The 23914-nt window shown below is 40.3% G+C and overlaps 1 long non-coding RNA gene across 1 annotated transcript in view; it reads left to right on the top strand.

The window, feature by feature from the left end:
• The window catches only part of LOC137426070 (uncharacterized), a 46662-nt gene extending 23509 nt beyond the window's left edge, over positions 1–23153 (top strand). Inside the window, exons 2-3 of the long non-coding RNA XR_013622956.1 lie at positions 22382–22529; positions 22729–23153. This is a non-coding gene — a long non-coding RNA (uncharacterized LOC137426070). The remainder of the gene's footprint in view (positions 1–22381; positions 22530–22728) is intronic.
• Positions 23154–23914: the final 761 nt, after the last annotated feature.

Consider the following 23914-nt stretch of genomic DNA (forward strand, 5'->3'; position numbering starts at 1 on the left):
ACAAGGAGTATGTTTTTGATATTTATTTGTGTATGATTCTTTTGGATCTGGAGAAGCAGTATCAATTTTTTCTAAAATACTTTCAAAATCAGCATATATAACAAATGGATGTTTGATCTTTTTATTTTCATCTTTGAATGTGATCTTTGAGCCTTCTTTAGGCATATTGATTACCGTTGATTTATGTTCACCACAATAATTTGAATGTTTATCTAATCTTTCTTGTGAATTGAAGAAGTTAAGACAACGCAAACAAATATATATTTTATTTGTTCTCTTACAGACTTGTGGTTTTATTAATTTAGCAATATCTTTGATGTATGTATACTGAAACGCAAAAGAAACTTACCACTTTTGAAACCTTTAAATATCAACAATAACACTGCGTGTAGTAAATGTGTGAACTTATTTGCGGACAATAGTGTCCTCACTGTCAGACAAAACGGTCACAGATGGTCACTTGAACCTTTAATGGTCACTTCATAGCACAGCTGTTGAACAGCCATTTTGACTGTCAGTGATTAGCCAAGGGGTATGGGATGATTTTAATGAGCTGCACGTGATATCTTGATATTGGCTTTAAAAAGGCCAGTGCAAAATGGGCATTTTGACCGAAAAATTTGACCATTTTGACCAACTTCAAAAATACCGAAAACGCAAAAGAAACTGACCGCCTTTGAAACCTTTAAATATCAACAATAACACTGCGTGTAGTAAATGTGTGAACTTATTTGTGGACAATAGTGTCCTCACTGTCAGACAAAACAGTCACGGATGGTCACTTGAACCTTCAATGGTCACTTCATAGCACAGCTGTTGAACAGCCGTTTTGACTGTCAGTGATTAGCCAAGGGGTATGGGATGATTTTAATGAGCTGCACGTGATGTCTTGATATTGGCTTTAAAAAGGCCAGCGCAAAATGGGCATTTTGACCGAAATTTTTTACCATTTTGACCAACTTCAAAAAGACCGAAAACGCAAAAGAAACTTACCACTTGTTTGAAATGTAATAAAATTGTAACAGTTCAAAATAAAAGAAACCATCAATTGCTAATTGAAACATTGGCATTTTATTGATGACATGTCAAGTTTTTGACCAAGATACACCATCTCATCAGTTTGTTCTACAGTACAGAACAGCACAGGGTGCAATGTCAGTCCCCTTTCAATAGCGTGTGTGGCCACCATTGTTTTGGATACAGGCAGTGCATCATCGGCGTATACTGCCTACCAGTCTTTGGATGGATTGCTGCTGGATTCTGTCCCACTCAGTCCTCAATGTCTGAAACAGCTCTGCCCGTGTCTTGGCCCTGCCAACTACGCGTCTCCCAAGCTCATCCCACAGGTGCTCTATGGGATTCAGGTCAGGGAAGAGCGCAGGCCACTGCATGGTGTTGATGTTCTCGCCTTGGAGAAATGCAGTGGTAAAGCGAGCAGCATGGGGACGAGCGTTGTCATGCTGAAAGGTTCTCAGTTCTGGGTGGTCTAGCAGGAATGGCAGCAGATGATGTCGCAGGATGTTATCCACATACCGCTGGGCGTTAAGATTCCCATACACAACCACCAGTGGCGTCCTGTACCGGCCTGATATGGCGGCCCACACCATCACACTTGAGCCACCCCACCTGTTGGCTTGACGCACGCAACAATCGGCATATCGCTCACCAGTTCTTCTCCAGACACGCTCACGCCCATCAGGACCGTCCACACAGAACCTTGACTCATCGCTGAAAGCGACCTCGTTCCACTGTGCCAAGGTCCACCGCTGATGCTGCTGGCACCATCTCTGTCGGTTGCGGCGATGGGCAGCCGTCATCACGGGGCATCTGTATGGTCTTCTGGCAGTCAGGCCATAGTCATGCAGTCGTCTTCGTGCAGTATCATTGGAGATCCGTGGGTTTGCACGCCCCGGAGTTTCTGCCGCAGTGCAGGATGCTGGACGGAATCGATCCCGCAGGTGACTTCGGACCATCTGCCTGTCCTGCCTTGCAGTGGTGACTCTTGGCCTCCCTGATCGAGGTCTGTCATCTGCAGAGTTGTGGAGGGTGTCTCTGTCCACCAGGGCCGATATCGTCTGGTGTGAACAGCCAAGGCGCCGTGGCACCTCACGGTAGCTCAGTCCGCCTTGCAGCATGCCCAGGGCATGCTGCCGTTGATCCCTTGACAATCGTGGCATGTTGATTGAAATGCCCATTTTGCACTGGCCTTTTTAAAGCCAATATCAAGACATCACGTGCAGCTCTTTAAAATCATCCCGTACCCCTTGGCTAATCACTGACAGTCAAAACGGCTGTCCAACAGCTGTGCTATGAAGTGACCATTGAAGGTTCAAGTGACCATCCGTGACCGTTTTGTCTGACAGTAAGGACACTATTGTCCACAAATAAGTTCACACATTTACTACACACAGTGTTATTGTTGATATTTAAAGGTTTCAAAGGTGGTAAGTTTCTTTTGCGTTTTCGGTCTTTTTGAAGTTGGTCAAAATAGTCAAATTTTTCGGTCAAAATGCCCATTTTGCACTGGCCTTTTAAAAGCCAATATCAAGACATCACGTGCAGCTCATTAAAATTATCCCATAACCCTTGGCTAATCACTGACAGTCAAAACGGCTGTTCAACAGCTGTGCTATGAAGTGACCATTGAAGGTTCAAGTGACCATCCGTGACCATTTTGTCTGACAGTGAGGACACTGTTGTCCACAAATAAGTTCACACATTTACTACACGCAGTGTTATTGTTGATATTTAAAGGTTTCAAAGGTGGTAAGTTTCTTTTGCGTTTCAGTATATAATGTGAATTTTCGTCTGAATTAAAATATAGAAGATTAATATGAGTTTGTTTACAATTGTCAGAAAGCTTTAAAACCTGAATGTTGTTTGTTTCTGTTAGACCATAAACATTAACTGATAAATTATTCATCTTTTCAAATTTAGGAATATCATTTAAAGTCATCGGAAACTTTAGATCTTTCGTATTTAATGTATTCTCATATTTTTTATAATGAGATACTCTTTCATCATGAAAATGTGGAGGATGTAAGTGTGCTAAAATAGACCAGAGAAAACATTTATTGTCTTTATTTTTGATATTGATAACTGCTTTTCTATTTTTGATAACACTGGGTAAATCAATGTAAGAAGAAGCTTTTAGAGGATCTGATTTAAGAATATGAATGTCTATGTAAATAATTTTTCCTATATTGAATCCACTTCCTACGATTGAATTATCCACATCTTGCTCTTGTTTAATAAGTTCATCATAGACTCCTGATGTTTTAAAATCTTGATATGAAGATATAAAGTGTGGCTCATGTTGTGGAAAACCATTCAGGTCCGCACAACTTTTAGTCCAACGGTTTGGTTTAATTGCATTTAGATCATCACATCATTCCTGTAAGTAGAAATACACAATAAGCATACGATGCGACATCTCATAAAGCCATTCATATCAGTCAATGCAAGCAAGCTAGATATTCTATAAAGGCGTACCATTAACGAGGCTACCGATGTAACATGTCACAAGGGAGAAGTCTCGGAGCACTGACACAGCAACGGGTCTTATAGTCACGCCCCTAGTGGGGACAACAATGACAGCGAGCAGCGAGCATCCCCACCCGGGTTCAGTACGGATACGATTTCACTACATTCACCCCCCCCGTCAGAATTATACGGCCGCGTGGCTAAAAGCGAGTGAGCGTCAGCATGGGCGCGGAGTATTAGTCGGCCCAACCGTAGCGGGCCGGGCGGCGAATTTCTCTGCCAGCACGCGTTCGAAATTCCCCGGGTACGGCGTCTCGTAACCCTGTATCCCCGGTGTCAGAGGCGTCAACAGGGTCGGGTGATGAAGGGGGTAACGCCAAGTCGTCGGACCCGGGCAGTCTCGACGGGGGGAGGGTCGGTGGACTGTCGGCGATGGGAGCGTCGGGAGAGGTCATAGTCTCATAGACGGGTTCGACTGGTTCGTCCGATTCCCTACTAAGGTCGTCGACCCCGCAAGGGGCAAGATGACGAACGGAGACAGTAGTCTCACGACCATCAGACGTCATCACACGAGCATGCTCAGGATTAGCCTGGAGAATCTGCACTTTGTCCACAAGGGGGTCGTACTTGCTCGCGCGAACTGCCCGTTTAAGGTAGGCCGGCCCGGGCCCAGCGAGCCAACTGGGCAAAGACCGTATACACCCCGAGCTCCTGGGGTGGTGGAAAAGACGCTCGTGGGGAGTTTGGTTAGTTGCCGTACTCAGGAGTGCCCGGATTGAGTTCAACGCCGCAGGTAGCGACCAAGCCCATTTATCGAGGCCCCGGCCGTGGGTCCGGAGATGGAGCATGACGGCCCTCCAGATAATCCCGTTGAAGCGTTCGATCTGCCCATTAGCCTGGGGTCTATACGGCGTGGTGTAACTAGACGCAACGTTGTTTTGGAGCAGATAGCCGCGCACCTCCTGAGACAAGAAGACTGCACCCCGGTCGGTATGGACATAGGCCGGGTAACCGAACATTGAGAACAAGTTCTGTAAGCAACGCATCACCGTGGCAGCAGTCATGTCCGCGCACATATAAGCAAAGGGGAATCGTGAGTACTCATCGACGATAGTGAGCAGATAGCGAGAGCCGCTCGACACCGGCAAAGGGCCCTTGAAATCCATCGCCAAGCGTTCCCACGGGCGTGTAGCCTTCACCAGAGTCCCCATAGGGGGGTTATAGAAACGCGGTTTGATTTCCGCGCAGATAGCGCAGTCGCGACAGATACGGCGGATATCGTCAATCGAGTAAGGGAGATTCCCACTCCGCACGAAATGAGCGAAACGCGTTACGCCGGGATGGCCCGCAGTAGCATGCAGCACCCGTAGGCCCTCCAACGAGGTGATACCAGCACATGTAGTGGGGCGCGATAAGGCATCGGCGGCCTGGTTATCCTTCCCTGGGCGATATTTGATGGTGTAACAGAAGTCGGCGAGTTCGATACGCCAGCGAGTGATTTTCTCGTTCTTAATGCGCTGGGCGTGTAAGGTGTCGTACATGAACGCAACGCTTTGCTGGTCCGTGATGATTTGGAAGCTCCGCCCGAGTAGGTACGGGCGCCATCGCCGAATAGACTCGACGATCGCATACGCTTCCTTTTCAACGGACGAGTGCCGCCGCTCAGCGGAGGTAAGAGTCCGTGAAAAGAAAGCCACGGGACGTCCCCCTTGGGAGAGGGTCGCCGCGATGGCCTGATCCGAGGCGTCACTTTCGAGGACGAACGAGCCGCTCTCGTCAATGGTTGCTACGGCGGCGCGGGCGATGTCGGTCTTAAGTCCTTCAAAGGCCGTCAATGCGGCCGAACTCAGGGGAAAGGTGTCGCAGGCCACAAGGGGGCGAAGTTTCGCGGAGAAATTTTGCACCCATTTGGAGTAATGGGCGAACAGCCCAAGGGCGCGTTTCAGGGAAGCCCGATCGCAGGGAGGGGCCATGTCGAGCAAAGGTCGCAGACGTTCCTTATCCGGAGAGACAGAGCCATGGGTCACGGTGTACCCCAGAAGATCTATGGTGCGTAGGGAGTATCGGCACTTATCCTCGTTCATAGTTAAGTGATACCGTTGCGCGACCTCAAGGAAGCGCTTCAGATTAGCGTCATGGTGCCCTTGGTCATATCCACAAACCGTAAGGTTATCGAGGTAGACGAAAACATCGGTTAAGTGCTCCCGCGCAACGAGGTCATCCATGGCCCTCTGGAAACAAGCGACCCCGTTCGTCACCCCAAAGGGCAATCGTGTAAATTGGTACAACCGCTGCCCCGACTCGAAAGCGGTATAGATACGATCCGCCCTAGAGATAGGGATCTGGTGGTACGCACTACGGAGATCGAGAGTACTATAGACCGAATACTGGGACACCTGTTGCACTAGCGCGTCCATCCCCGGAAGGGGGTAGGCATCCAGCTGTGTAAAGCGGTTAATCGTTTGGGAATAGTCGATTACCATGCGTTTGCGATGGGCCTCACTGCGCACCACTAAGACCTGGGCACGCCACGGTGACCTACTAGGTTCTATGATGCCGTCTTTCAAGAGCTGAGTCGTTTCGTCCGCAATGAATTGCATGTCCGCGCGGGAGTAGCGTCTCGATTTTACCGCGACAGGGGTACAGTCGGAGGTTAGATTGGGGAACAGCGAAAGTGGACGGACGTCCATTTGCGCTAGGGCGCACACCGTTAGCGCGTCGTCCGCCCCCACAACAAGAGTGTCAGGCCCACCGAACTCCATTACCAGACGTCCATGCAGCTTAAGAAAATCGTGTCCTAGCAGAATATCAGCACATAATGCGGGTAAAACCATAAGGTGTACATCAGGGAAAACCCGTCCCTTTAGCACTAGTTTCAATCGGCATTCCCCTTTTGTGCTAAGCCGGAGTCCCTGGGATGCCATGAAGATCCGTCGTGTAGACCGCCCGATCCGCCATCCATGCCTGAGCACAAGTCGCTGGTCGATAAAACTATCCGTAGATCCGGTGTCCACCAAGGCCTGAACACAATGGCCCTCAACCATAAGGGGAATAAGGGCTTGAGCCAGGCCAGACGAGGCAGCTGGGAGCGGGACTGAGCCCCCCGAATGGGTCGGACCAGCCTCGCGGGTGGATCCTACACCAGCAGCAGTTTTGCGATCGTGGCCGGAGTCTGCGTTGACCATGGGGAATCCATTATCGTCATCAGAGGGCTTTCCCCAGCATTCCGGTGTTTCGCGATTCAAAATCCGATGAGAAAAGGCCTCAGTAGTATTTGACATCGCCTTTTGACACTCCTGGCAGATAAAGGCTTCCGTTGTAGCCGAAATCGCCTTTTTCGTTTGGTCGCTTTGACAAAAGGCTTCCGTAGTATTCGAAATCGCCTTTTTCGTTTGGTCGCTTTGACAAAAGGCTTCCGTAGTAGTATTCGAAATCGCCTTTTTCGTTTGGTCGCTTTGACAAAAGGCTTCCGTAGTATTCGAAAGCTGTTTCTTCCCTTGCGTGGCTCGAGGTTTGGCCAAGGACGCGGCCTTTGTCCCCGATGGAGAATGAGACGGTGGTGGCTTTCCGGTGGCGCCAGTCAAGGTTGTCTGAGCGCCCAGCGGGCCGCAGCGAGGGGCCCTCCCCTTCGAAGACGGGTAAGGCGCTGGGCTCGTGGGTTCTGCTACAAGCCCGTTCAAGGTTGCCGCGCCTGCGCGACCGCGGCTGCGCGGGTCGAAGGGCCGCGAGCCGCGTGCCGATTTCTTGCACACTTTCGCGTAATGTCCCTTTAGCGAGCACAAATGGCAAATAGCGTCACGTGCCGGACACACGACTCGGGCATGACGAGGCCCTCCACAAAAAAAACATGCGGCCCCGCGCAAGGCCTTGGGTCTGCTGGTCGTAACGGCAGCTGTCAGGGTAGGGTCATCCTCCGGAGCATCCCGGAGTTCAGCAGGCGGATCCACGTCCTCGTCAGTGGTCCTCTCCGGCCGGGCGTGTAGTGAGGTGCCCGCCAAAAGGCGCGTGCGATCATAGGCGTTCGATTGCATCCGTGCTTCAGTATACACCGTCGCTTGCTCAACCGCCGTAGCGAAGGTCAGGTCGGTCTTCTCCAAGAGTTTGAGACGTAGTTCCTGAGAGGAGACCCCTGCTATGAAGGCATCTAAAAGTCGATCATCTTTAGCCTGCTCGGGAGTCCGTGGCTGGGCGCTGTCCAGCATGAGCTGCCGGAGCTCCTGGGCGTAATGATCCATAGGCTCGTTGGGTTGCTGCCGTCGCGTCTGCAGCAAATAACGTGCATACACAGGGCTTTTTTCTTTTATATAAAGCCGCTTGAGCTCCGCGACGGTAAGATCATACGTCGTGCATTGAGCGACCGAGTGGTAGACCCGGTAGTCGATTTTTGAGTGTAATATGGCCAGCTTCGCGGCAGGCGTCGGAGCGGTATCAGGCTCATTAAAGAGATGCTCCAGTTGCTTGAGCCAGTGCTTGAGTTGCAAGCCTCCGTCCGTGGCTTGTGGGTCGGCGCTGAAAATGGACACCGTCAACGTCTTGTTGCCAGCCATGTCAGCAGATCATAAATGCAATTAAGTGTTGTGGAAAACCATTCAGGTCCGCACAACTTTTAGTCCAACGGTTTGGTTTAATTGCATTTAGATCATCACATCATTCCTGTAAGTAGAAATACACAATAAGCATACGATGCGACATCTCATAAAGCCATTCATATCAGTCAATGCAAGCAAGCTAGATATTCTATAAAGGCGTACCATTAACGAGGCTACCGATGTAACATGTCACAAGGGAGAAGTCTCGGAGCACTGACACAGCAACGGGTCTTATAGTCACGCCCCTAGTGGGGACAACAATGACAGCGAGCAGCGAGCATCCCCACCCGGGTTCAGTACGGATACGATTTCACTACAGCTCAGTTCTCATGTATGGTGCATCTATAACTCCTTCATCCTTTGTCATTTCTAATTTTACTCCCATATAAAATTTAGGTGGTTTCATTTCCTTTAGTGTTTTTTCAATCAACGTTTGAACAGCAGGTTTAACTATTTCTACAGCATCAACTATAGACTCTGGTTCAGGAGGTTTGAAGTTAAAGACTCTTATTTTAATATGTCCTTTGAATGCTCCATCAGAGTTTTTAGTTGTGATAAAATTTGATAAATGTAGATTTGTTTTAAGATGTATTTTGAAGCCTTTCTTGAGGATATTTTTATTACATGTAGAACAGTGTTTTGTTTCAGGTGGAAGAGGGGAAAGTTTGTTAAAAATGTTGTATGTATGTTTTGCGGTGAGAATATGTTGTTTATAATATTTTACTTCCTTCTCGCAAGTATCACAATAAACCATATTTATAGCGTGAGAAAACGTGGTGTTTTATATATATCACTGTGCTTAAAATAAAACACTTTTGAGCTTTACAGCTCCGTTTTATATATATCGCTGTGCTTAAACTAAAACACTTTTTCACTCAGAATCATCTAAGTCATAACTATCACATGAATACTCAGAATCATACTCAGAGTCATCAATAAAGCTACTCTCATAACTATCATTTGAGCACAAACTATTAGTATCATAACTATCATCTGTGTTCAATGAAATACTATCATCACCATCGTCCGAGTTCAATGAAATACTATCATCACTATCGTCCGAGTTCAATGAAATAGTAAAATCTTCACTGCTGTAATGACTCATATTTAATTAGCAGAAAAAACCTTTCCATCTATACCAATATACTTTCTTTCATTAACAGATTCAATCTCTACATTTTTAATATCAAAAGTTATCTTTAAATAATCTCTAACTATCATAGAACGAAATGACATTTCACCAGAAATATTAACATCATTCATTTTACTTAGATCTACACCCTTTGGATTATTAAAGTAAATACAAATTTCTCCACGAGTATTGTTGATGGTCTTATCATTCTTTTTCAAAGTATCGTGGTCAATCACTTTTTCAAGCTTTGAATAAATTGCCAGGAGTAGAGGAGAAACTTTTGTTAGATTTACTTTAATGGATGTCTTTCCAGGTATAGTTAGAGCTCTTCCTTTAAATGAAATAGAGGGACTCATGTTATTTTCCATAACTGGTTTTACCCAAAAATTTCCATATTTATCTTTGTTCAATTTAACATCTTTGACATATTTTTCTATATCTTTCACCGAAGTAGAGATTGATTGAAATTTGTCTTTTGTGCTTTGAAACATTGTATTTATTAATGAATAAACTTGCATTTAGTTTAAGTGAAAATTTACCACATAAATATGATAAGTTCTGAAGGATATTTAGAATTTCCAGACTCTCCATATGATAAATTAGAGAATTGTCCGGCTTGTGATAGAATAGGGCTTAATAATGAGGGTTCATATAAACGATGTTTATTCTGTGATTATATTCTAATTAAAGATAATAAGAAATATAAAAAAACATATAACTCTTTTAAATTAGAACCAAAAATGAATTACTTTACAAGATTAATAAGAGAGATGAATGTTAAGCATTATGGTGATAATACACCATTTCTTACAAGGAAAGAGACTCTTTGTATTGAGGAAATGTATAAGGGTTTAATGATATTTATTATTCAAAATAATTTTAATGGAAATGTTAATACAAGATACTACATAAATAAAATAATGAATTATTTTGAAATTAAACCCAAACTCAGGATAAAATATAGAGTTTCTAAAATAGCTCAAAAAAAGTTGGATGACTTGTTTTCCAAATATATAAATGAATGATTTTTTACCCGTTTGGGAAAATAAGATAAAATTTAATAACCATAAAAACATTCCAAATTCATTGAGATGTCTAATAGTTGGTTCAAGCGGATGTGGAAAAACCTGTTTGCTTTTAAAGATGCTCCTTACCCCCAACTTTTTAGATTATGATAATTTAATAATTTTTACGAAGTCAAGTTTTCAACCCGAGTATCAACTACTCTCACAGAGTTTTAATGCAGGTCTTAAAAAGGAAGACATTATCGGTTTATTTAAACTTCAAAACGAACTAAATGATTATAATATTGAAGATATAATACAATTATTTTGTGATACACAGAAATCAAAATCGAAACCCATAACTTGTATTCTCAGTGATAATACGGATGATATACCTTCACCTCAAGATTTAGATAAATCAAAAAAGAACCTCGTCATCTTTGATGATTGTGTTAATGAGAGAAACCAAACAGTAATGGATAGCTACTATACAAGAGGGAGACATTCTTCTTGTAATTGTATATATCTTAGTCAATCATATTTTCAACTCCCTCGACGCTCAATAAGAAACAATGCCAATACTTTTATTTTATTTAAGTTAAATTCAATAGATGTAAATAATTTTTGGAGAGATAATTGTTCTACGTTATGTAGTAAAAAAAGAATTTGAAAATTATATGAAACACACGATTGAAAAATATAAATATATTGTCGTGAAACAAGATGAGATATTAAAGGATGTATTTTTATTTTAAACATAATTACATATATAAATGACAACAATTATTATTAACCTTGTGGGTAAATCTGCTTCTGGAAAGAACTTTCATAAATCTAAACTCTTGAATAGTAAAAATGAAAAGATTGTAAGTTTTTTTTAAAAACACCCTATGATTCGTTTTGTGAGTACTACAACCAGAGCAAAGCGACCAGGAGAAGTAGAAGGGAAAGATTATTACTACATTTCAATGGAGGAACATATGCGATTGAGGAACGAAGGTCAAATATTTGAGGAGGTCTCTCTTGGTTCTACAAAATATTCACATTGTAAGAGTGAGTTAAATAAAGTAAAATATAATGGTCTTGGGATTTTAGAAACTAATCCTGAAGGAATGAGACAAATTATTAAACAATTGTGTGGTGATGGAGTTAAGATTTTATCATTCGGTTTTGATATCGATGAGGAGACTCAACGCAAACGTATGAAAAGCAGAGATACAAGTATTAGTGAAGAAGAAATAACAACTCGTATTAATACCAATAAAGAATTTGATGAAATATTTAAAGAAAAAGATTTATTTCAACACATTTACTATAATGATGAAGAAAAGGAAAATTTTCCCATTGACCTTTACAATTCATTAAATGATATTTTTCAATAAATAAATACAGAAAATGAATACCGAAGAAAGAGCAAGAAAGTTTAAAGAACATCAAGAGTTGGTTTCAAAAGTTGTAAAGCAACAGGAAGAGATAAAGAAGAAACGGAGACAGAAACTAACTGGTGAAGAAGCCTTTGAAAGAAAACAAGAGAAATTCTTTAAACCACTTTTGAAAACTCAACACTCACCTACAGTTCCCATGGTAGAATTTACTCCGAAAAAACTTCAAATGCTCAAAGATTTTAGTCAGATAACAAAACAAGAACTTGGTGAATTAGAATATGATGACGAGGGATTATTTCGGAAACTTGAGGAGGTAAATCAACCCCCTAATTATGTTGTGGAAGCTCTTCAAAACAATGAATATTCGGCGGGTTCAAAAACCAGAGCAGGTCTCATTCCAACAGAAGAACCAGCAGTGTTTCATCTTGTGAAAGAAAAGGTATTGATATTTAATGATGAATTGATGTTCTTGAGTTCTACTCAACCAAATGTTAAATTAACTCCAAGATTAATGTTTCTTCTAACAAACCCCGGATTCAGCGGTTCAAAATATTTTGAGGAACCACTTGATATGGAAAGAGAGGAAGATAGGGTATATATTGAGTTGTTAAATGCACTTGATTATGGAGTTTCTGTTGCTGGTAAAAGTAAGAAGAATGAGAAGGAGAAACATATTATTGATGCTTTAAGTAAACTTGGTTCAGGTGTTAGTTTTCTTCCAAATGACCCATCACAATTAGTTAATAGGCTATTATTGTTGTTAGGTAGTAAGAAGGCTGGAAACAACAATTGTTTTAATGAATCCTCAGCCATTTTAGATCAGTTGATGAATATGAAAATAATTAATAAATGTCAATACAAAGATATTTTATTAGATATTAAATAAGATGAGAAGCACAATTCTTAGTTTTAATTTCACAACGAGCGATTACACAACTTCATTCCCTTACCCACTACAACTTGACCCCCTTACCTCATATGAGGCATCTTTGTTGTCAATGGAAACTTACAATACCCTTTTTAATATCACAGAGAAAAACAACAAGTTTAGTTATAATCCAGGAAGTGGATATAAAACTATAACCGTTTCACCTGGAGCTTACGAGATTTCTCAAATATCTTCAGAAGTCTCTCGCCTTATGAAAGAAAAAGGTGATGAACCAAAAAATATTGTAATAGATATTCAAAAACACACTTCAAAATCAACTATTAAACTTAAAAATAATTATAAAGTTGATTTCACGATTGAAAATTCGTTTAGAGAGCTATTGGGTTTCTCTTCAAAAAAGATTGAAAATAACGGGACGTTTTACAGTGATAATGTTATCCAAATATCCTCCGGTATAAATTCAGTATTAATTCATTGTGATTTGATTGATGGTGCTTATAACGATGGAATAAGAACAAATACAATATTTTCATTCAGTGCATACTCAACCCCGATTGGTTATAAATTTAATATGGAACCAAAAAATCTTGTCTATTTACCTGTGTCAGGAAAAACCATATACAGAGTAAATTTTAGGATAACCGACCAAGATAATCGTATGATATCCTTTAATGATGAAATTATATCCATCAGAATTCACCTACGTGAAGTTTTTCAATAAATAAATAATGGTTATTGTGAGAAAACAGGAGTTGGGAAAATATAAAATAATTACAGGGGAGGGCATGTTCCTTTCACCAGACTATACAAGGTATGTGGGTAGAGGATACTATAAACCTAAGAGACAACGAGGTGTAGGTCATCAATTTCGAAATAAAGGAGATGGGATAATTGATACTCTAATGGGTATTGGTTCAACCATCCTTAAACATAAAGACCTAATTGGTTCAACTGCTTCTGCCGTGGGCTCCGTTGCGGGTGCTATAAAGAGTATAAAAGATGCTCAAAAGGAGTCTCATAAATTACAAGCAATCAAAGAAATAAAAAAAGGTAAAACTCAACTATCTTCACAAGAACGACAAAAAATCATTAAAATACTTGGGTCAGGGTTTCAACAATTTTAATGCTATATAAATACAAGTATGGAAGCGATTGATAGTATCTATGATTTGGATGATACGATTATCATTTCAAACTCCACTAAAAAGGAAGACTATTTTAAGGTAAATGCTATAACAGGAACAGACTGGAATTCAAACGGAACAAAAAGTTTTGAAATAAATAATCAACAAACTTACTTGAATATAGCTGATAGTTTCTTGCTGTGTAAATTTAAATTCACTAAGGCTGCAAATAATACTAATGCTACACTCGTAAATGATTTCTTCTGGAAAATGTTTGACAGTGTCCGCCTGTATATTGGAACACAAGAGGTTGAAGCGGTTGATTATGTCTCTGCTACATCTGAAATGATGAAATTTACACTATATTCGTTTAGTGATAGAATGGGTAAGGGAGCTGTTGAAGGTTTTATTCCTGATATGTCAACGGGTACAAACGCAGACCCTGGTTATAGTCAAAGGAAGTCAATGTATAATGATGAAACAAAAGCAGTGAATAGTTTTACCGTAGCAGTACCTCTTAAAGGTATATTTGGATTTTGCGATTATGATAAAGTTTTGTATGGTCTTAAAATTAGATTTCAACTACAAAGGAATGATAATGTAAATAGGCTGCTTTTTGGGGATGAAAATGCTTTTGGAGACAACAATAAATTTGTTATTAATGATTTGTGTTGGTATATCAGTGAATATACTCCTAATCTTAAAACGGAAGAGATGTTAAATCGAAGACTTAACTCAAAGAAACCGCTAAATGTATCATACCTTAAAAGAAGATGTCAACACGTTAAACTGGAACACACTACCTACACTTGGAATTTGGGTGTTCTTCAAGGAAAGCCACGATACCTCTGGCTCATTTTTAAAAAACCAGATGGAGAGGACGGTACTAATAAGAATAATGCGCTGAGTGATAATGCTAAGGTGAAACAACTTCGGGTTTCTCTTGATGGCACATTTTATCCGCGAGATAGATTGGAAATTGATTGGGAAAAAAATGATTATGCGGAAGCCTACAAGTCCTACCAAAAGGTGTGTGAAAGTAATGGTAATAATGATCCTATTTTGGATATGGTTGCGTTTCAAAAACTTTATACAATCTACGCAGTTGACCTGAGTTCTCAAAAGGAAACTATAAAGTCTAATCGAGTGGATACTTCTCTATACATTGAAAGAGGGGAGAGTGAAGAGGTTAATGCATATTGTTTGCTTTTGGAGGAAACAGAATTACAGATTAATACAGATAATGGTGTTATGATTAATATCACATAGGTTTTTTCTCATAAATAAATGGTTGGGGTATATGTTAATCAAATCAATCTTAATAAATTAACATCTTGTATTCAAAATCAAAAGCCTTGTATTATTAATGTTAATACAATTCAAAGAAAAGGAGCTGTAAGAATTGATGTTTTACTCACACACACACAAGTAAAAACACTAAATGATGTTGGATCACTTAAAATTAAAATGACGAAACCTATGTTAAAGAAATATTCAATAGACGAGTCAAGAGGAGGATTTCTCCCGTTTCTAATTCCTTTATTTGCTGGTTTAAGTGCGGCGGGAGCATTGACTGGTGGTATTTCAGCAGCGGTAAAAACTGCTAACGAAAGGAAGGCACAACTAAAAGCTCAAAAAGAATTGGAAAGACATAACAAGGAGTTGGAGAAACAAATTAGTGGAAGTGGTGTAATTGTAGATTTTGCTCAAAAACTTGAAAGTCTACCTGATAAAGCTAGATTGTTGGTTGGAGATATGCTTTCCTCTATCGCTCAAGCGGGTGTTAAACTAACTAAACGGGGTAATGGATTGTATCTTTCTCATAAATAAATGGATAAATGGTTTAAACAATTTGGAAAGAATACAATGTCAAATATAGAACTAGCTAAGTATTGTAAAACACTAAAAATTGATAATGTGGTTATTTGTATGAGAGATGAATTAATACATATAAATAAGAATACAAAGAATATTATTATGAATTTAGACACACAGAATGGTTCTCATTGGGTTTGTATTCATAATAGTCAGGATAAATATTATTTTGATAGTTATGGTATGCCACCACCTGTTGAAGTAATACAATTCTTACAGAATGGTGTTTATCAAACATTTCAAGTTCAAGAAATTAATTCTAAATGTTGTGGTCAATTATGTTTATATGTATTATTTCAACTCAACAATAATGAAAATTTTTATGATATCATTTTTAATCTAATATAAATGACTTATGTTGGAAAAGATGGTTCTATCTTTGGAAAATCCTCTCAGGATATTGATTTATCAAATTATTATACAAAGGCACAGGCTGAACGACAAAAATATAGTGTAAGTAAAAATATTAATATGAAGAATACTTATAAATTAATCAATTATCCAAACCCTACAGATGCGAATGACTTAATTAGATTAAGTGATTTATCACAATATATATTTTTAAAGAAAACAGCACGTTTTGTTAAACAAGTAAAATTTACAACCACAACACCTGGTTATACTGACCATACACCTTTCCTCATTGAATTTAACTACCTGCTTACAATTGAATTTTATAAAGAAGGACATTTAGTTTATATGCGAATTAATAAATGGGGGTATGATATGCCTGAATTAGGGTATAATTGGTCTTTTTCAATAAACATAGAAGACCTACATGATTTAAATCAGTCTCGTAAAGAAGAATATTATCCACTTGGTGAAGATAAGGATTTATGTGGAAGTACAATTAGTAAACAACAAATACGTGATTTTAAGAAAATAAAAATATATGATAGTATAGCGATGGTTCGCATGACAAAGAAGGAAGGTAATGAGATAAGGATAGAAAGCCGAGGAATACAAACCGATTTGGTAGTGGGAAGATGGGGTGGTATTACCTGTCATAATATTAATCTCACATATATTTCTGATACATAAATGGCAGGAAGAAGACTACAAGAGAATTATAATTTTTGTATTCAAGGATACCTACAAGAAAAGGGTGCTCGGTATTACATACCTTATGATTTGGAGCATATACATGGGAATTTTGTCATAAAAAACTGGCCTTATACTGATATTGTTAAACCCACAAATAGAGACTTGTTTAAAATATTAAATAAAAATGAACTTCTCAAAGTTATGAAATATAAAACTCTTTTAGAAATCGTCAACAAATCTTATTGGTATCCTATTATGAGAAAAATAATTATAGATACAAGAATATCTCAAAATCCAGATGAGTATATGTATAATATTCTTTGGGGTTCAAACTCAAGGGTAGCAAGGGATGAGGAAGGAGTTGAAGAAGAGAAGGAGGAAAGAGAGAAAAAGGAGAAGGAGGAAAGGGAGAGGGAGGAGAAGGAGGAGAGGGAGAAAAAGGAGGAGGAGAGGGAGAAAAAGGAGGAGGAGAGGGAGAAAAAGGAGGAGGAGAGGGAGAAAAAGGAGGAGGAGAGGGAGAAAAAGGAGGAGGAGAGGGAGAAAAAGGAGAAGGAGGAGAGGGAGGAAAGGGAGCAAAGAGAGAGGGAGGAAAAATATAAAAAGATGGAAATCAGTGAGATTCGTAAAAGATTGAGTGTATTACAGCAAATAAATCAATCTCAACGCACAGAAGAGGAAATTAAAGAATTAACAACTCTTATGAAGATAATGGTTTCAAAAATAACAACGTCAATGTCTTCAATTTCAGGGAGGAGATTTAAACGAGAAAGTGGTGAAGAAGAAGAAGAAGAAGGAAAAGATTATGTGATTGATGATGTTGGTGTCATTGACTTTAGTTAGTTTTTATTTGTAAATAAATGGAGGAGAGAGTGAAGGCATTCCTTAGGATTCTTTATGTTTTAAAAATAAAGATTGAAATGTATATGTTGAAAACCAAAAAGGTTTTGATACTCTGTCGGAATTTTTCTAATAAATAAATATGAGTTATTGTCTCAAATGTAAAAAGAAAACTAAATCTAAAAATATCTCTTATGTTAAAGCTAAAAATAATAAAGTTTATCAAAAAGGAATATGTCAAGTGTGTGGCTCTAAAAAGTGCCAATTCATCTCTCCTAAAAGTGGAGGAGACATACAAAAGTTTCTGTCAGGAAGTAAATTTACAACAACTGGAATTCCAGGGGAATTACACCTTCCAGGGTATTCTTTCTGTGGTCCAGGAACAAACTTGGATAAAAGATTAGATGAGGCTGACAATCCTAAACCTTGGTCTAAACCTACAAATAGGGTTGACGAAGTGTGTATGAAGCATGATATTGCTTATGGGGATACCACCACATTGGATGAAAAACATGAAGCAGACAGAGAAATGTTGTATAATTTGTCTTTGATACGAAATCCGACATTGAGAGAGAAAGTTGATAGGTTTATTGTGAAAAAAATGATAAGTGTTAAATTGAAACTTGGTCTTGGTTATTTCCCAAAAAACTATTAGACTCCAATGATGTTATCAAGACGGAGGAGCTTTTGGCTAATGAATTACATAAACCTATAATCACAAAGTTTAAAAGAAGGAAAGTTTATTCTAAATACACTGACCACATATGGTCCGCTGATTTAATCGAACTAAATAATGATAAGGGATACAGGTATGCTTTAACCGTTATTGATTTGAGGAGTAGATTTGCCTGGGTTGTCCCTTTAAAAAATAAAAGGGGTGATACTTTAATGTTAGCCTTTAAGCTAATATTTGATAGGGATAAAAGAAAACCAAAGAAACTGTGGACCGATGAGGGAACAGAGTTCTACAACAAAATATTCATGAAATTTCTTAAGGGGAAGGGTATTAAATTATACAGCACCTTTAATGAAGGAAAGGCAGTTGTTATTGAGCGTTTTAATCGTACTTTGAAAGAGAAATTATATAAAAAATTCACACAACTCGGTTCTCAAAAATGGGTGTATTTAATTCAGGATATTGTAGATAATTACAATAATACAGTTCATTCATCAACACAATCAAAACCATCAGAAACATTTACAAAATTAGATTATGAAAAGGAGATTAATTTGAGAAAGCCCAAGTTTAAAGTTGGTGATATTGTAAGAATATACAAATGGAAAAGTCATTTTGAGAAAGGTTATACACAAAAATGGACTCGTGAATTATTTAAAATCATTGATGTAATGGATACAGTCCCTTGGACCTACAAATTATATGATTTAAATGGAGAAGAAATCTTGGGTTCATTTTACTCGCAAGAATTACAAAAAACACAAGTAAGCAGATAATACCCTTGAAAATAATAAATAAATAAATAAAATGTAATGGGGATACGTTTTTATATCTGTGAACCCCAAACACAGAATCCCACAACTTTTTAGTTGGGGCTTAACTTTTGTGTGTGTATAATGGGGATACGTTTTTAAATCTGTGAACCCCAAACACAGAATCCCACAACTTTTTAGTTGGGGCTTAACTTTTGTGTGTGTGTGTATGTGTGAGTGAGTCATAATAATATACAAACCCTAACCCAACCCCAACCCTAACCCAACCCCATCCCTAACCCAAACCCATCCCTAACCCAACCCCATCCCTAACCCAACCTATCCCTAACCCAACCCCATCCCTAACCCAACCCCATCCCTAACCCAACCCCATCCCTAACCCTCACATTCAAAATCCCAACCCTAACCCAACCCCATCCCTAACCCAACCCCATCCCTAACCCAACCCATCCCTAACCCTCACATTCAAAATCCCAACCCTAACCCAATCCCATCCCTAACCCAACCCCAACCCTAACCCTCACATTCAAAATCCCAACCCTAACCCAACCCCATCCCTAACCCAACCCCATCCCTAACCCTCACATTCAAAATCCCACCCAAACCCTAACATAATCTTTCTTTTCTTCTTTTTTTAAATACGTATTTCTTTTTTTTTCCTCTTCCTCCAATTCTGTCTTTCAAGGCTTTCAAGTTTGAAGAAGTAGAAATGGGAAGAAAGAATTTTCCAGCATTTTCTTCCTCGAACTTTCTTGATATTGCTTAAATCAAGCGTCATTAAATAATGAACATTGTTCATTGCTTTAGAATCCAAAGAGTCTCCAAGAGGAACCCCACAGGTAGAGTCTCCAAAATAAAACCAACTTTCCAAGTTCCCAAGGTATAACCACATTCCTGTTGAGCCTCCAAGATAGGTATCACATTCCGAGTCATCAAAACAAAACCCCCATTCCGAGTCTCCAAAAATATAACCATCTTTCCAAGTCCCCAAGGTAGAACCACAATTTTCAGAAATATTGGGGGTTTCTATGATGTGTCTCACATAGTATAACTGCGGACCATCAGGGACAACTCTCCTTGCCCAATTTTTTAGGGTTTCTATGATGTGTCTCACATAGTATAACTGCGGACCATCAGGGAGAACTCTCCTTGCCCAATTTTTTAGGGTTTCTATGATGTGTCTCACATAGTATAACTGCGGACCATCAGGGAGAACTCTCCTTGCCCAATTTTTTAGGGTTTCTATGATGTGTCTCACATAGTATAACTGCGGACCATCAGGGAGAATTCCCATTTCACAATTTTTTAGGGTTTCTATGATGTGTCTCACATAGTATAACTGCGGACCATCAGGGAGAACTCCCCTTTCCCAATTTTCAGAAATTTGTGGGTCTCCAATGTATGACTTGTATTCTGGCTCATCAAGGTAGAACTTGTTCAGTGGGTTTTGTTTTGATAACTCACAACAAGTATCATCATGGTAAAACTCTTTTTCAGGATTTTGTGGATCTCCAAGGTATAACTCTTTGGCTGGGTCATCAAGGTAGAACTCGTTCTGGGGGTCTTGGTTGTTCAAAATGTCTTCAAACAAAAAAATAACTTCATCCCAAGTTGTGTTAAAAGCAGAATTTTCATTTCGTATCTCAGATACAATTTCCTGTGAAAGAAAATAACAATGTATTAATTTAATACAATATTTTTTATTTGTATAAATCAAGCTCTATGAATATTAAAATAAACTTTGTTAACTCTTACACGAGTCTCATCTAAAAAAAAAAATTAAAAAAAAAAATTAAATAAATAAATAAATAAATAAATAAATAAACAAACTTACCTCCATTGATAAGAGGTTCGAGTCCAGTTCATCAATCTGAAGGTTGAGTTCTACACAGGTAGTAGGACTCCAAGGAATAGCAAAGTTATCCCATTCCATTTCGGCATAATAGTAGTCCATTCTCAGGTGAAGCAGAAAGCGTGTTTGAAAAAGCCTGTGTGGTCGGTGCCTTTTATAAGGACTGGGTGTGTCATTTCCTGTGGAAATTCCCTGGGCGTGTCTTAACTGGAAATGATGTGATGGAAATTCCCTGAAAATGATGTAATGTATTACCTGGAAATGATACAATGCTGAAGAGTTTATAAAGTGGGTGGGACTTAACAAAGTGGGTGGGGTTTAGCAGAAGTGGGCGGGGCTTAGTAAAAAAAGTGGGCGTGGCTTAACAAAAAGTGGGCGGGGCTTAGTAAAAAGGTGGGCGTGGCTTAACAAAAAGTGGGCGTGGCTTACCAAAAAGTGGACGGAGCTTAACAAAAAGTGGGCAGAGCCTACCAAAAAGTGTGTGGCACTGGAGGCGCTCAAACAAGAACATTGAGGGAGGTTTACCATTTTATCTTAGCTCAGTTAAAATATCTTGAGAAAGAACCAAACTCAAACATCTTTTTTGTTAATATATTAGACGGTGAGGAGAGTTGTAGGAGAATTAAATTATTTCCCACGCATAAACAAATATTTGTCGGGTCGATGTTTGAGTGGGTTATATTCACCAGATGATATTAAGAGTAAAAGGTTAAAAGGTCCATAAGGTCAGAAGGATCACAGGTTCACACAGAAGGACCATTGTTTAAGTGGTCTAATGAATAAGGATAACATGTCAAAAGGTTAGAAGGTTCGTAAAGAACAGGGTGAGAGAAATATAGGTGTTTAGGGGCAATGAGGGAGGGGAAAAATTAACATGTAAGTCAATGGGAAAATGAGAGTGTCCCAGAAGCAACATTTATACACTACTGATGGAGTGAGATCGGGAAAGGAAGGCCGATCTGCTTCGAGGTGTCGAGCGGACGCTGGTGGACGTTGGTCACGAGCGAATATTGGTTTCCCCGGGAAAGGGATTCCTGTGACAGTGTCGTTATTGCTGTGGCAGATAAACCTGCGTGACGGGTTTTGCTTTTAGTTCCGAAAGTGAATCATTGCTGGAGAGCAGGTACGCCTCCATTACGGGCCCATCCGCCATTTCACTTCACCAGCCATTTCACCTCGCACCAGCCGTTAGCCTGGTTCTCGTGTGTGTCGTGGATTTCGCTTGGGAATTCGCGGTTCTCCGCTTGGGAAATGCTGCTCATTCATGCCAGTGTCATTGTCTGCTGAACCGAAGGTGTGAATTCCCAGTCGCCTTTTGGGTGAACTTTTACCTGCCCGACACTTCACCAAGCGGCTCGTCTGCAGCGTCGACTGTCAGCCGTCCTGGGGTCAGGTTTCAGTACGACCTTTGACCTTTTTTTTTTGTGATCACCAGAGCGTGGATCGACTTTGGCCTGGTGTAGTGACAGTGACTTTGGGGGTGTTACAGTTCGCTCACGTGGAGTACTGTGAGTTATTGAGTTAAGAAACTGGTGGTACCATCATAGGAATTATATGGTGTTTGCTGTGCAATTGAGGTTTTCTTGTACTTGCGCAAGTTGTTATTATTGTGTGATTTTAATTCAATTACATGGGTTTTGTAACAACTGATTGGTGTGGTTTCACCATTGGTCAATGGCACACATAATAGCACATCTTTCTGCCGTGACTCCTTTCAGGGCTCGGAGGTACACTGTGACCGGGGTTTGGGGAGGAGCACGTAACAGTATTCATAGAATACTTACCCTGCGCAGTCAACTTGTTGTGAACCAACTCTTCTGTTTTTGAACATTGTTTTTCTTTGATCCAATATGGCTGCCAGACCACGTGAGCGATGACATCATAAATTTATATTCTCTAATATAATTGTTGTATAGATCACGCTCAATACATTTCAAACTGATCAGACTAAGGGTTGTCGAATTATGACGTCATAATTATGGCACCAATGACGTCATCATTAACAACACCTATTCCCCATATGGAGTTCTTTACAATGAGCCATGTTTCAATTTTTTCCATGCAGCGGTTTTGGAGAAATAGAGGTGCAACATTTTTCGGATTTCCAAGATGGCACCTGTACCACATGACGTATGACGTCATAATTATCATAAAAAATTCTACAGGAGGAGCTGCACATATTCTGAAAATGTAATGTCCATCGGTCTAACAGTTGCAAAGAAAATGAATTTTTAAAATGCAGACACGTAGGGCACACGGCACGTACATAACAAAATGCTTAACCCTGCTTTTCGCTTCGTGAGAACAGGGTAACTAGAAGGCATCGGTGGAGCGTATACCTCCGCCAGACCGGACAGTTTACGTTTTGTATTCCACTGATAGACCGGATTGGATTCAGACCTGAACCAGAATTTAATTGCCTTGTTCTTGTCACCTAACCAACTCATCCACCAAGTTTTGTCATAACTCGTCCATAACTTTTTGAAATATCATATTGTTGCGGATCGCGGATTAAGATGTTATTTTACCGAGCGGTTGGTATTACCGCGTCCGAACAGTTACTCCCCGATTAGAACCCGATTCCACCCGACGTTGACCAGATCGCACCACAGATATTCAATCGGGAAACCTCTAAAGCGACCGAAAGAGAATGAAAAGAGAAGAAGACAGAGTACGGAGGAAGAACAGATTTATTATACACACACAAGCAATGGATGGAAGAAGCAGTCACACAGCGAATCGCTAACTTACACTATTCATTTTACTTAACCCCAAGACAACGAGTAGGACAGACGACGTTCACACTTACACGGGGGATATTGCAGGCAGGTAGGGCTTGAGGTGGATTGCTGGAGAGGGAGGCAGGGTCGGAGGCAGCAGCTCTCAATTCCTCGCGGTTTTTGGCGGGAAAACCCTTCGTCGCATATCCGTTGCCGATGCTGTAGACGTCACGCGCTGGCTCGGGCACACCTGCTCCTCTCCTTCTGGTGGAGCCGTCTCCCTCCTTTCAGCGCGTCTCTCCAAAGCTGGTTTCCTTTCCGAGTACCTCTCCTCTTTGGCTTGGAGCGTTTCGCCTCTCACCGCTCCTCTTGGTGTCGCCTCTTCGCTCATCTCCCAGGTCATCTGGTGAAACAGTCCCTTACAGTCGCTTTTATAACTCGGGGCGGAATCAAGCCGCCGGCTGCGAGGGCACGCCTACCGGGTCGCTCACCGCGGTGCTGATTGGCCATGCGACCCTCTGGCTCACTCCT

This window comes from Myxine glutinosa, chromosome 4 (genome assembly GCF_964187855.1).
Source record: "Myxine glutinosa chromosome 4, kmMyxGlut1.1, whole genome shotgun sequence".
NCBI lineage: Eukaryota > Metazoa > Chordata > Myxini > Myxiniformes > Myxinidae > Myxine > Myxine glutinosa.